This window comes from Cydia splendana, chromosome 12, assembly GCF_910591565.1.
Source record: "Cydia splendana chromosome 12, ilCydSple1.2, whole genome shotgun sequence".
Taxonomy (NCBI): domain Eukaryota; kingdom Metazoa; phylum Arthropoda; class Insecta; order Lepidoptera; family Tortricidae; genus Cydia; species Cydia splendana.
The window spans coordinates 4111019-4123398 of NC_085971.1; the positions used below are offsets into that span (position 1 = coordinate 4111019).

The 12380-nt window shown below is 36.6% G+C and overlaps 1 long non-coding RNA gene across 1 annotated transcript in view; it reads left to right on the top strand.

The window, feature by feature from the left end:
• Positions 1 to 12380, top strand: part of LOC134795335 (uncharacterized) — a 224826-nt gene that overhangs the window by 33730 nt on the left and 178716 nt on the right. The gene's annotated exons all lie outside the window — the stretch shown is intronic.

Here is a 12380-nt window from a genome sequence, read left to right on the forward strand (position 1 = left end):
TTTACGGCAGGAAAAATTCGACACTATAAATATAACAACAAAGTATTTAAATTAAATGCATTTATAGATAGCATTTAAATTAAATGTATCTATAGATATCTTAAAAGCATATTTTCTACTCCAAAACTGGCTTCCCAACAAAAACATAGAAGAACGAACTGCGAATATGCTGCAAGTTTAAATTATTCTACAAATTTACTAGAACTTTCGAATCGAAGTTTTCCGCCGTTTTCGATGAAGGTCGCCTTCGCCGACTGCCATAACCATCGCGAAATTAGTTAATAGGTACTTTAAAAATGTGGGGTTTTACCCTGATTTCATATTATTCAGCGACTGTATGGTTAATAGAAATTGTAACATAATTTTAGTACACATAATCACATACCGCAATGTTCAAACATATCATTGTTTATTCACGAAAATTTTGGCCTGGTCCACTTTATATAAGTATTGGTCATCTCGGTACTATAAGTATGGGGTCAGACAAGCATGGATACTTTTAAGTTGAAATTAAGCTATAACACTAACTGTTACATAAAAGGTCGTTTCGGACTCGATGAAACGCATAAAATTTTATATTTTCAGTGGAGGTCATGCAAGTTACGGGAGGAGAGCGTATCTTCAAAATGAATGTGCAAATATAAGTACTTACCTAGGATATTTAACTTAAAATAAAGATTGGCTCATTATGTTTGTGCGTCAAAGTTTGAGCCAAATGATGGTTTTTGCTTAGGAATATTAAATTAGCAAGTACCTAAGCTAGTTAAAATCGGTACTGGCATAAGTATTAAATGGTATGTAGGCCAAGCTGAGAGTCAAGATAAATGTTTAATATTTTTTTTTAATGCTTCGTCAGTGGCAAACAAACATGCAGCGATTACTGTCCTTTGTAAACATGCAGCTTCAAGGATATCACATATGCTTTACACCTGTGCGATCAGTTTTGTAAGGACCCCATATTTTTTATAATGCGCATCGTGTGACCGCATCTTTAAAATAATGTTTGGTTTTGCGAGTCACATTAGAGCGTTTCATAATCCGGACAAGAACTGTTGATGGAGTTGCCATTGCTGGATACGGGAGAGATATTATAAATTGGTGGAATGCTTCAAAAGTCACACCGCTTGTAGCTTGCACCACCCGCTCAAAGCCCAAAGCGCATATTGTTGCTCGCCTTTATTCCGACGCTACCGGAGATCTGCTTCAACCAAATTAAGTGTCATAAATGTTAACACCCGTCGTAACGTTTAACGTTCACATTATCCTCGAACTAACCGCCCAAAACGACCAAAGTACGGCCAAAATCAAACCGCATTTAAGACTTTTTTTAAGACAAAAACTGGCCAGTTATAGGTTTTGGTAAAATTTGTATTCGGAAGTGATAAGGACATTGATAAAATTGGACGAAATGGGATCGTTCGATTACTTTGTTACGTGTAATGATGATGGAATTGTTGATGGGACTGGGACATAATAATGCGGGATGGGTGGAACTAACTTGACCATTTTGGTTAAGAGACTTATTATAAAAAGTAGGTTAAAAGTTTTGAAGTTAATTAATGCGTAGCGCTTTCAAGTAATTTATTTTGAAACGACGTTGAATTAATAAACCGATATATAAGGCTGACTGGGAAAAGAATGCCAAACCAAATTACTAACATACATGAATCACGTTCACACCGATTAGTCTATTAACCGCTTGAAACAGATGTAGGTTTTTTTTCTAATCTTTTTATTCATAAATAGTTGTTGTTCTCGCTTAGAAGAAAAGTCTAATTATTTTTCTGGAGGCCGTTTAAACTTATTTAATTTCTTTAGATAAAATAAAATTAGTGCATGAGAAAAGGAAGGAAAGTCAAATTATTTGCTGGAAGCTGTTCTAACTTCATTATTTCTTCGGCAAATAAATAAAATCGTTCATGAGAAAAATAATAGCGTCAAATATGTGTGTCACGTAAGACGTTTCCAAATAAAGAGTTATATTATATTTATTCCATTCTAAGAATTAATACCTAATGCTAATACTTTAGGCAGTTATACTTATAAGACAAAATTGACGATTACGACCCTCCTTTATACCCCTTCAACAACTAAAAGGAGGTCCTACTCGTTTGTCAGACCATAACCGATTCCTTTTACATCCCGGCGCGTCGTGACAAACTTTAAGGTGCGCGAATAAATCAGGCGAGGCGGACAATCATAGCTCGATGCCGAGCGATATTGCCTAAACTGGAAGAATAAGGTTCCCACGGACTCAGGGAGGTGAGAAGAACCTAAGATTATTTATACTTGGAAACCGTAGGTGGTGACGAATAGGGAGTATTACTGCAATGTTCTGCCGCCTGAGTGCAGCACTGTGTTGTTTAGTAAACCATATAGTAACTTATACATACCTACTCGGTAAAACAGTTTTCCGATAACTTTTGACAATGACATTGATGCATCAAGGCGGTTTGTTTACAGGTAGCCTACCGCGAAACGCGAAAAACGAAATGTCGTTATCTGCCTCTCTATCGATCGAATATGCAAGAGTGATAGAAAGGCAGAAACCGAACTTTCGATTGTCGTGTTTCGCGGTAGGCCCTGTGATAGCGCTTGTCACGCCCTTTACGCAGAATTTTGCGTAATAATTGTTCCCTGTTGTAAATAATTAAACATTGGCATTTTTGTGGACTTTGGGAAACTCGAGTGAACCTAGAGCTATTATGCTGTATAGGTCAATAGCTATACAGCATAATAGGTCTAGTTTCACTCGAGTAATCATCACTCATTGGTAATCTCTCTTTCACGAAATTGTGCACTATAGCGTACCTAGATTACTATATGTATACTGAAACAGAAGTGTAATCGCACTTGTCTTGTAAGGCTAAATTTATGTGAAGACTAGTTCAGTATCTAATGTGATAATAAGTTTTGCTCTATTACGATCATCGGACGCATGACGAATTTGTGTGTCTGTCTAAGGGAAGAACTCTTTATGGGTGGTTAAGATTTGAATATGTCGAATACTGATGGTCTCAAAGGCGGTGGGCGCGTGGGGGTAGTACGATAATGTATTACTTCACAGCTAAACCAGTATGCTACCATTGCTACCAGTGCATGAAATAAACATTAGGACTCGTTAACCATACTAGTGCCTACTATACTTCAGTACTAAATGTTTAAAAGAACTAATTGCTATTTTTACCTCAAGGGAGCGATATGAAAGTAAAAAGAAACCGTTTAAATCTTTATTCAAGTCAAACTAGGCCGGCTTCAACCCTACATATCTGACCTGAGAAGATTTAGCCCTATATGGGACCGGCAACAAACTCAGAGGGATAAATCTTTTCAAAACAAGTTAAAACAACACATAACACATCATTTGTGACGTTCCATGGAAAAAGGTACCTTATGGCGGCCGGCGCTTACGTCGCATGGCGCCGCAATAATATTGGAGCGGCGTTAATAATAGCGTAAGCGCCAACCCCCATAAGGTACCTTTACCCGTGGGACGTCACATTTCTTTATTTCACAAAAGTAAGCTTCTAATGAAACATAAGAAATCAAAATAACACTTGAAATAAAACACTTAGCTAAATGGTTAAAGAACGCGGGATTCTATAAGCTATCAGAATAATCCTTCAGGTATAAACCTACAGGAACGTAGCGAGTTAGGCACGAGGTTGGCTAACGAGTACGTCCGATCTCTAGCGCGGTCCGATCAAGAAGAACTACCAGCGGCGGAGCCGCTCCGCTCCCGCCTCAGTCAAGTTGGCAAACCTGCTCGACCAGTCTACCAACATACCGACAAAAACGCCAACTCGTGCCTACGCTCACTCGAGAGAAACCTCTCGACGTTCCAAAGCCTTCTACCTGTCATCTCAGTTCAACAACACGCCAATAGATGGCGTTACTCTCTACGCAACTTTATTTCAACAATGCGCCAATAGACGGAGTTACTCTCTACACAACTTTATTTATTTTGTTACAACCAAATAATACGTAGCTCAACATTGCTAATCGATTTTATACAGGCGTCTAAAATAATGAACTATAACGCTGCAATACGTCTTTCTGGTGTCAGGGTCCGACACGGCCGTCCTGCGCTACACACGTCCTCGTGTGTGGGGGTATGCATTTGATTCTGTAACAAAATACTCAGTACAGTATCTCATCGCTCGGTCATTCCTGACCCACAATTTGGGTCTCTCTCAAATTACTATTAAAATCAAACTTTGTTATCAATCCAACCAGAAAAAATGATTGTTCAAAATTACTTTAACAATCCTCAATTCTCTAGTCAAAAATAGTCCATCGAGCAACGACATAATAAAAATAATCAGTAATCATCGCCGCTATCTAGCGGATACACTCCATTAATCATCGCCTCCATCTGGCGGATACTCGCAAATTTATGTGAAAACAGAACAATCTCAAACATCAAAAACAAAAATCACAACAGCTCTAATTCATTGCTCGACAGTATCACTACCATTATCATCAATATCAATTTACGGGGAAATTATCTGGCATTAAAAAAATCTTTGGTCATATGTGATAATAATCATTGTAGGACATCTTAAAATAAATAGCTCTCCGACTTAATAATGCCAATTTTACTCATATGAACACAGTACATCAACGGGAATTCATTTTTAACAAAACAACACCAGTCCTTCGGTGCATTGCCAGTCCTTCGGCAGATACCAGACCCTCGTCAGAAGTAACCATCTCAGCCGCGTAAGTGCTACTCCTTGCAAAGAGCATTCTGCACATAAAAAGCAGACCACGTGCACCTCTTACATGCTCTGGCACTTCTGATGCGGTCACTAAACAATACCCAGTCCATCTAAAGCAAAACATTAGTGCCCAGTCCATCGAGCGTGCCTTCAGTCCATCGAAAGCAAAACAGTAGTGCCCAGTCCATCGGGCGTGCCTTCAGTCCATCGAAAGCAAAACAGTAGTGCCCAGTCCATCGGGCGTGCCTTCAGTCCATCGAAAGCAAAACAGTAGTGCCCAGTCCATCGGGCTTGCCTTCAGTCCATCGAAAGCAAAACAGTAGTGCCCAGTCCATCGGGCGTACTTTCAGTCCTTCGAAAGTACAAGCTTTCAGTCCGTCGAAAGCAAAAACAATGTTAAGAGAGAATTCCAAAAAGAAAATAAAAACAGGTCTTTAAATCATGTTACTCAGAACCATTGGTACTATCAGCGTCAACTGATCGACTGAAACTGAACATTACTGATCAAAATCACTAAAGGTCGCTTTCTACTTTAGCTATTAACAACAGAAACTCGCTCAACACTTCTATACAGAACTAAAACATCTCAAAATAATCCCAACGATATGGGAACTGCTCACCAGATTAATAAAGCATGATGCACGCGACCAAGTCAAAGGTGGTGGTGGTGAAGTCTGACCCAAGCACGAAGGCTGATGCTTTCCGCCTTGCAGTTGCCGTTGCTGCGGCAGATGGCGAGATGCACGATGTAGTTTAACATAGCTGGCTGTTACTGAAATCATCATTAGCACGGCATCAGGTTTATCATGTAAGCAGGATAAACTCTCAAAGGTTTATTAAATGCAATGTAGCAGACACAAAAAAACATGTTTCCAATGTATACGGGACTTCAAAAATCTCAGAATAAAATTTAAACTTCAATGAGTGTGTTTTATTTTACTCCATGAACAAACACGTGTTTCTAAAATGAGTAAAAAGGTAAAAGGGCCAATACGAAAAGTGACAGCTAATTAGTTACGTTCGACTGTTATGCTTCGCCATTACACTCAAAATAAAAATCACTAATAAACAATCAGAACGAAACCTGTCCTTTTATTTCCAAATCTCCAGCACAGATGATACTGCACAGCTGCTTCTGTGTCACAGGCGTAATGGTGCCTACAAGTTCGCTCGACTCTGGCTGCAGGACACTGTAACATTAATTTTCATATGCGTAGCTCATGTTTTCAAAGTAAGCACGATTTGTTATCTATCACGCCATTACGGGCAATGATTTGTCACAACTTGTTAATTACAAAACGATACAAAGGATGTCATAATCTTAATAGGAACATTTTCTACCGGTGCATATGTATCTTCATTAAAAATCCATTTTTGAGGGTAGATTCACAAGTGAGCGATGAAAAATATCACGTCGTGATAACCGGCAGTACACAATGAACAATATGGATGTCACATCAAAATAATTCAAGATCACTTAGATTTAAATGGATTATAAAAATGAATTGTATTTTCATGAAAAATCAATTATTGAGGGTAAATTCACAAGTAAGTGATGAAATAATATCACGTTTTAATAGCTAATACTCGGTTTTAATTAACAGTATGGATTTCAAATCAAAATAACTCAAGATCGCTTCGATCAAGATCTTCGCAAGATAATTACAAAGAAACGTAACGATCCCAGGGATGACGTCACGTAGCGACCGCTATGCTCGACTGCCTCAATCACAATTCTATTCACAATTTCACAATAATTCTCACCAAATAACAATGAATTACACTCACCTTTCAATCAAGGTTAGACACGTGAGCTTACCATTACCACGTGTCCAGATTATGGAATGTAGGTCACCAGAAATACACCACGCTCCCAGGTGACTGTGTAAGCAATACATGATACCTTGGCAATCCCACTTGCTGATGTCGAATACTGATGGTCTCAAAGGCGGTGGGCGCGTGGGGGTAGTACGATAATGTATTACTTCACAGCTAAACCAGTATGCTACCATTGCTACCAGTGCATGAAATAAACATTAGGACTCGTTAACCATACTAGTGCCTACTATACTTCAGTACTAAATGTTTAAAAGAACTAATTGCTATTTTTACCTCAAGGGAGCGATATGAAAGTAAAAAGAAACCGTTTAAATCTTTATTCAAGTCAAACTAGGCCGGCTTCAACCCTACATATCTGACCTGAGAAGATTTAGCCCTATATGGGACCGGCAACAAACTCAGAGGGATAAATCTTTTCAAAACAAGTTAAAACAACACATAACACATCATTTCTTTATTTCACAAAAGTAAGCTTCTAATGAAACATAAGAAATCAAAATAACACTTGAAATAAAACACTTAGCTAAATGGTTAAAGAACGCGGGATTCTATAAGCTATCAGAATAATCCTTCAGGTATAAACCTACAGGAACGTAGCGAGTTAGGCACGAGGTTGGCTAACGAGTACGTCCGATCTCTAGCGCGGTCCGATCAAGAAGAACTACCAGCGGCGGAGCCGCTCCGCTCCCGCCTCAGTCAAGTTGGCAAACCTGCTCGACCAGTCTACCAACATACCGACAAAAACGCCAACTCGTGCCTACGCTCACTCGAGAGAAACCTCTCGACGTTCCAAAGCCTTCTACCTGTCATCTCAGTTCAACAACACGCCAATAGATGGCGTTACTCTCTACGCAACTTTATTTCAACAATGCGCCAATAGACGGAGTTACTCTCTACACAACTTTATTTATTTTGTTACAACCAAATAATACGTAGCTCAACATTGCTAATCAATTTTATACAGGCGTCTAAAATAATGAACTATAACGCTGCAATACGTCTTTCTGGTGTCAGGGTCCGACACCAGAAAGACCAGACCAGACCAGACCAGACCAGAGGGTATATAGGTAATTTTAAATCAATAATATTGCGTTCGATGTATCTAAGTTTTTATCTTCGATGCGTTTATAGTTATACCCACAACTTTTTTGCTATTCCAGTTCTATTTTTTTCGTATCTGCCTCATCCTCTTACGCCTGCTTCGTTGGCGTGACAGCAGAGAGATCTATATTAAATTGCCGCAGGGCCAAAGGCCACTTGTTGGACCCGGCCGGTAATGCTCCCATTGTGCCCGAATTGGGATGATTGACCCCCCGTGGGAGATTGATTGCGATCTATATTGATGTGTTTATTGATAGACTACTAAATGATTTGCGGAATCGAATATTAATTTACAGCCAATTTTGTCATTGATAATTGGACCGAATTGTAAATTCTACTTATAGTTACTAGTTAGTCTATCTGGATGGTGACGTTCAAAGTCCAAGTAGATAATCACTAGGGCTCAAGATAATAAAAAAATAATTTCAGCGAACAGCTGACGGTTTTTTCTTCTTTCTTCGGGGGAGAAGAAAATCTGTTGGAGAAGAAAAACGGCCAGCTCCCTTGAACCTAATTCATCTGATTCTTAAACTAAAGGTAAAGAGAAAAGGAGGAAGAGAAGAGGATAAGGATCTTTCATAAAAAAAATTGACAATATTAATTTGGCGCATATTACATACCGCATCGTTCTTTATTTCAACTTTGCTGTTTCATAATTTCTTAGTCTATTTTAAAGCGTATAAACTGTAATTTATAAACTACATTGCAATTCCTCCATAAAATACTTACTAATTTCCTCGCCCATATATAACTGCCTACTAATTCGTTTAATTATCTGCCTGTGTAATAATCTCACCTAATATAGGTAGCACTTCACTATTCAAAACCGTCGACTCGATATGACTACGACAGCAAACAAATTCTATCCTTCTCATACGTCACTTGTAATGCGTAAGAAAATGAGACCGAACACTGTGCTTTGTGGAATACCAGGTTATGCTGGTGCTCTGCTTGGACCAAACGGTATGCGCAAAAAGTAGTGCGACTTTATAGGGAGAGCGGGGTGCTGAGTACGCGGTATACTGTTCATATCGATCACGTATGTGTCATAAAATAGCAATAAATCACTGGTATTTGGTAAAGGTGCGATCAGGATAATTTATTTATTGGAGTTGAAATACCGGACTAAGTATTCACATTTTAAATAATTAAGTACTAACCCCGAAGCCTTTATTGGGAGTTTTTTTTATAAACGGCGGAGTCGCGATGCCACAGCAAAATAACAAGCAAAATTTGATGAACACTGCTTAAATAAGTACATAAATTTATGTGAAGGTGATTATAGAGTTTTTGATTTTGTTAAATTTAAAATTCATTCATTTTACTAATGACACTATAAAGAATATAATCAATGGAAGATTTATTTTATTTTATCAAGTGGTAGTCTAAAGAAATCCGTAAATGCTAAGTAAGGACTTATTTTCCAATCCACAAATAAATATTTATATTTATTATTAATCGACTTCAAACTTAAGAGGAGGAAGTTCTCAATTCGGTTGTAAGTTTTTTTATCTGACCATTATTATCTCCGAGTGAGTCACATCAGCAGACTTCTAAAAAAATATAATTTTATTGTGTTCCAGTTGTCCTCTGTGAATGCTGCCCTTAACCCGCCCGCTTTGGCGACGTCAACTCACGCGCCGCATGACGTCCGCGCACGCGTTGCGCAGTACACACAGCCAGTTAACACTGTGCAAACAGACATATACCGACGCTTAAGAATCAATACTGTCTATGTAACAAAAATACAATTTTACAGGAAGCGTAAAAAACGATTTAAAAATTTGAATTTCAAATTATTGAAAATATTGAAAGACTTCCTGTAAAATTGTATTTTTGTTACTTAGACAGTATTGATTCTTAAGCGTCGATACGCAATTAGCGAAGAGTTATGGGCCATTTAAACCTATGGATTACATTTCTGTCTTTTGTGAAAAGGTGTGGAATGATTGGAATCGTTTAGTTTGATTTTTTCATAATTATTTTCAAAGTACATATACATATGAGTATAATTGCTATTTCTTGTCTGATTACTGTGACTGTACCACGACGCAAACATTAAAATTATCAATGCAATGGCATTGAAAATACATGTGTTGTACATGTATGTGATTTTACTTACATTTTTAAAATATTATTTAATTTTAGCTAAAATGCACAAGATAATTCACGTTAGTGATTATTATTACTGATACCATAAATAACGTAGAATGTAAATATTAAATGGTTGTTACTGGAAGAGTGGTCTGGCTGTGCATGTAGTTCTGTACATATGTATATATATACTAATCGTACTACGAAGGTCATTGTACTCATTGTCGTCATTGAATAGACTATGCAGCCATATTCGAACTTTAAGATACGTCAAATAATAGATATGGAAACGATTAGATTGGATATGTCAGTGTCAATCAAGTGTCAAAAGTAACGTTTTTGTTTGTAGAAAGAAAGAAAGAAACTTCACTTTTGACACTGACATATCCGATCCATGTCGTTTCCATATCTATTATTTGACGTATCATAAAGTTCGAATATGGCTGCAATGTTATTGTTTCATGGACAATATCTGGGCCTGGATATTCAATAAATATATTATTCATCAGAAAATGTTATGACTAATAATAGTTATTTCCACAAGTTAAATAATAAACAGAAATAAAATGACTAAGAAATTGAATACGTGTATTATGTTTAGTTGGCATCATAACAGTGTTAATTGATAAATGTAAAATCAGTGATTTCACACAAATAAATATATTTCATATCCATTTATTTACTCGTATCATCGAACAGCTTCTAATTATAGAGGTATCGAAACAAAAAAAAAAACCAATTCTTTAACAAATATCTACTTACTCAGTCTGTATTAATTTTGAACTCTTAAAAAGAAAAGGCAGCTTTTAGATGTTTAACAGTGTTCCGATTTTTCGGAAGAATCATGGTCTGAAGAGCCAGATTGTTCTGAAGAAATTTTATCTTTGTTACTTAAAGAGTCGGAATCTTGTAAGGAACGTTCATTTGTTTCTGACTCTGATTCATTTTGATTATCTTGTGATGATTCAGACTGAGCCTGATTAGATTCTTCTTTGGCAGCTGAGTTGGTTTGATCTTCTTTCGTTTCGTTGGCAGCGGTATCTGGTAACATCGTAAAACGAATACGTAATACCACGAAAATATTTAGTTGTACGTGTCTAAACGTGGCTTTGTTTCCAAGCATATTTTTTTAACTTTTTGTACTTTAGGAGCAAATGGTCAACTATGCCTTGAGCTTAATTGTAAAATATAGTTTTCACAAGGTTTTTTTTAATTATTAAAATTATTTTCGGGGTTTCTCTTTGAGACTTACCATTAAGGATTACATCCTTTTGCGGATTATCTTCAGGTTTATCATCGTTACAGTTTTCACTATCATTAGATGACGTACCTGAAATTATATAGTTATCGTATCATGTATTTTATATTTAGATAAATTACTTACAAGAAGTTTTGTATAATATTAATCAAATTTACTATTTAAAATAGCGATACCCAATGGCTTACCGGTTTGCTCAGTTTCGTTATCTGACGATTTTGATTCTGATGAAGTACCTAAGTATAATAGAAAAATAACACATGAAAATATAACACTAAAATATTGCGTATCTCCTTTTTTTAATGCTCGGTCAACAAAAAGAGATTTTAATCGATTTTAGTTTATGTACCTTCAATGTTTTAACTTACCATTGAGAATTAAATGCTTTATTGGATTTTCTTTGACTTCTTCGGGTGTTTTGTTGTCATTGTCATGAGGCGTAGTACCTGTAATATTATAATTACGATGCCAAATGTTTTATTTTTTATTTTAAAATTAACAGGAGAAATGTAATATAACATTAGCTATTGGCTTACTGGGTTCGCCAGTTTTGTCATCCGTCGATTTTGGCTCAGATGAAGCACCTATAACAACAAAATTATATTTTGTCACAAAAAATGTATGCAATCTTTACGTGGTGTTAATCGCAGTATATACAGGGTTACAATTTTTACAAATATAAATTGATTATTTTTATATACCGTGAATTATTAATTAAGCCTACCATTGAGAATGTCATCTTTCTTCGGATTTTCTTTGACTTCCACGGGTTTTTCGTTGTCTTTGTCACTAGACGAAGTACCTGAAATGTTATAATAAAAATGTAATGTCATATGGTTTATTATGTTTAATTTTAAAATGAACTGGCGCACATTATGTCTTTATTTAATAATAATGTAACGTTAGCCATTGAATTACCGGGTTGTTTCGTTTTGTCATCTTCTAGTGGATTATCATTGGCTTCTTCAGGTTTCTGGTTGCCATTGTCATTTGACGAAGTACCTGAAATGTAATAATGGCATTGCCATAATGTTATTATTTATTTATTTGTTAGTCTGTTGTGTCCCACTGCTGGGCAAAACTGCCGATTTTGGCTCAGATGAAGTACCTATAAAAAGTAAAAGTTTAATTTTCTTGGTTTAAACTCCGTTAACACTTGCTTTATGGATCAAACAGATCACTGTGTTATGTCTCTCCTGTAGACATACACAAGAGTTAAGGGCTATAAAGGTAAATTTTCTTATTTAACCCTTATCTACGTGAAAAGGTCCTCCTTTTATTTAAAGAACTATGATAAAATCATTACTTACATGCCCACAAGCTGTTAACTATTGCCCACAGGAGAGAAAACAAGTGTGTTATCGCGA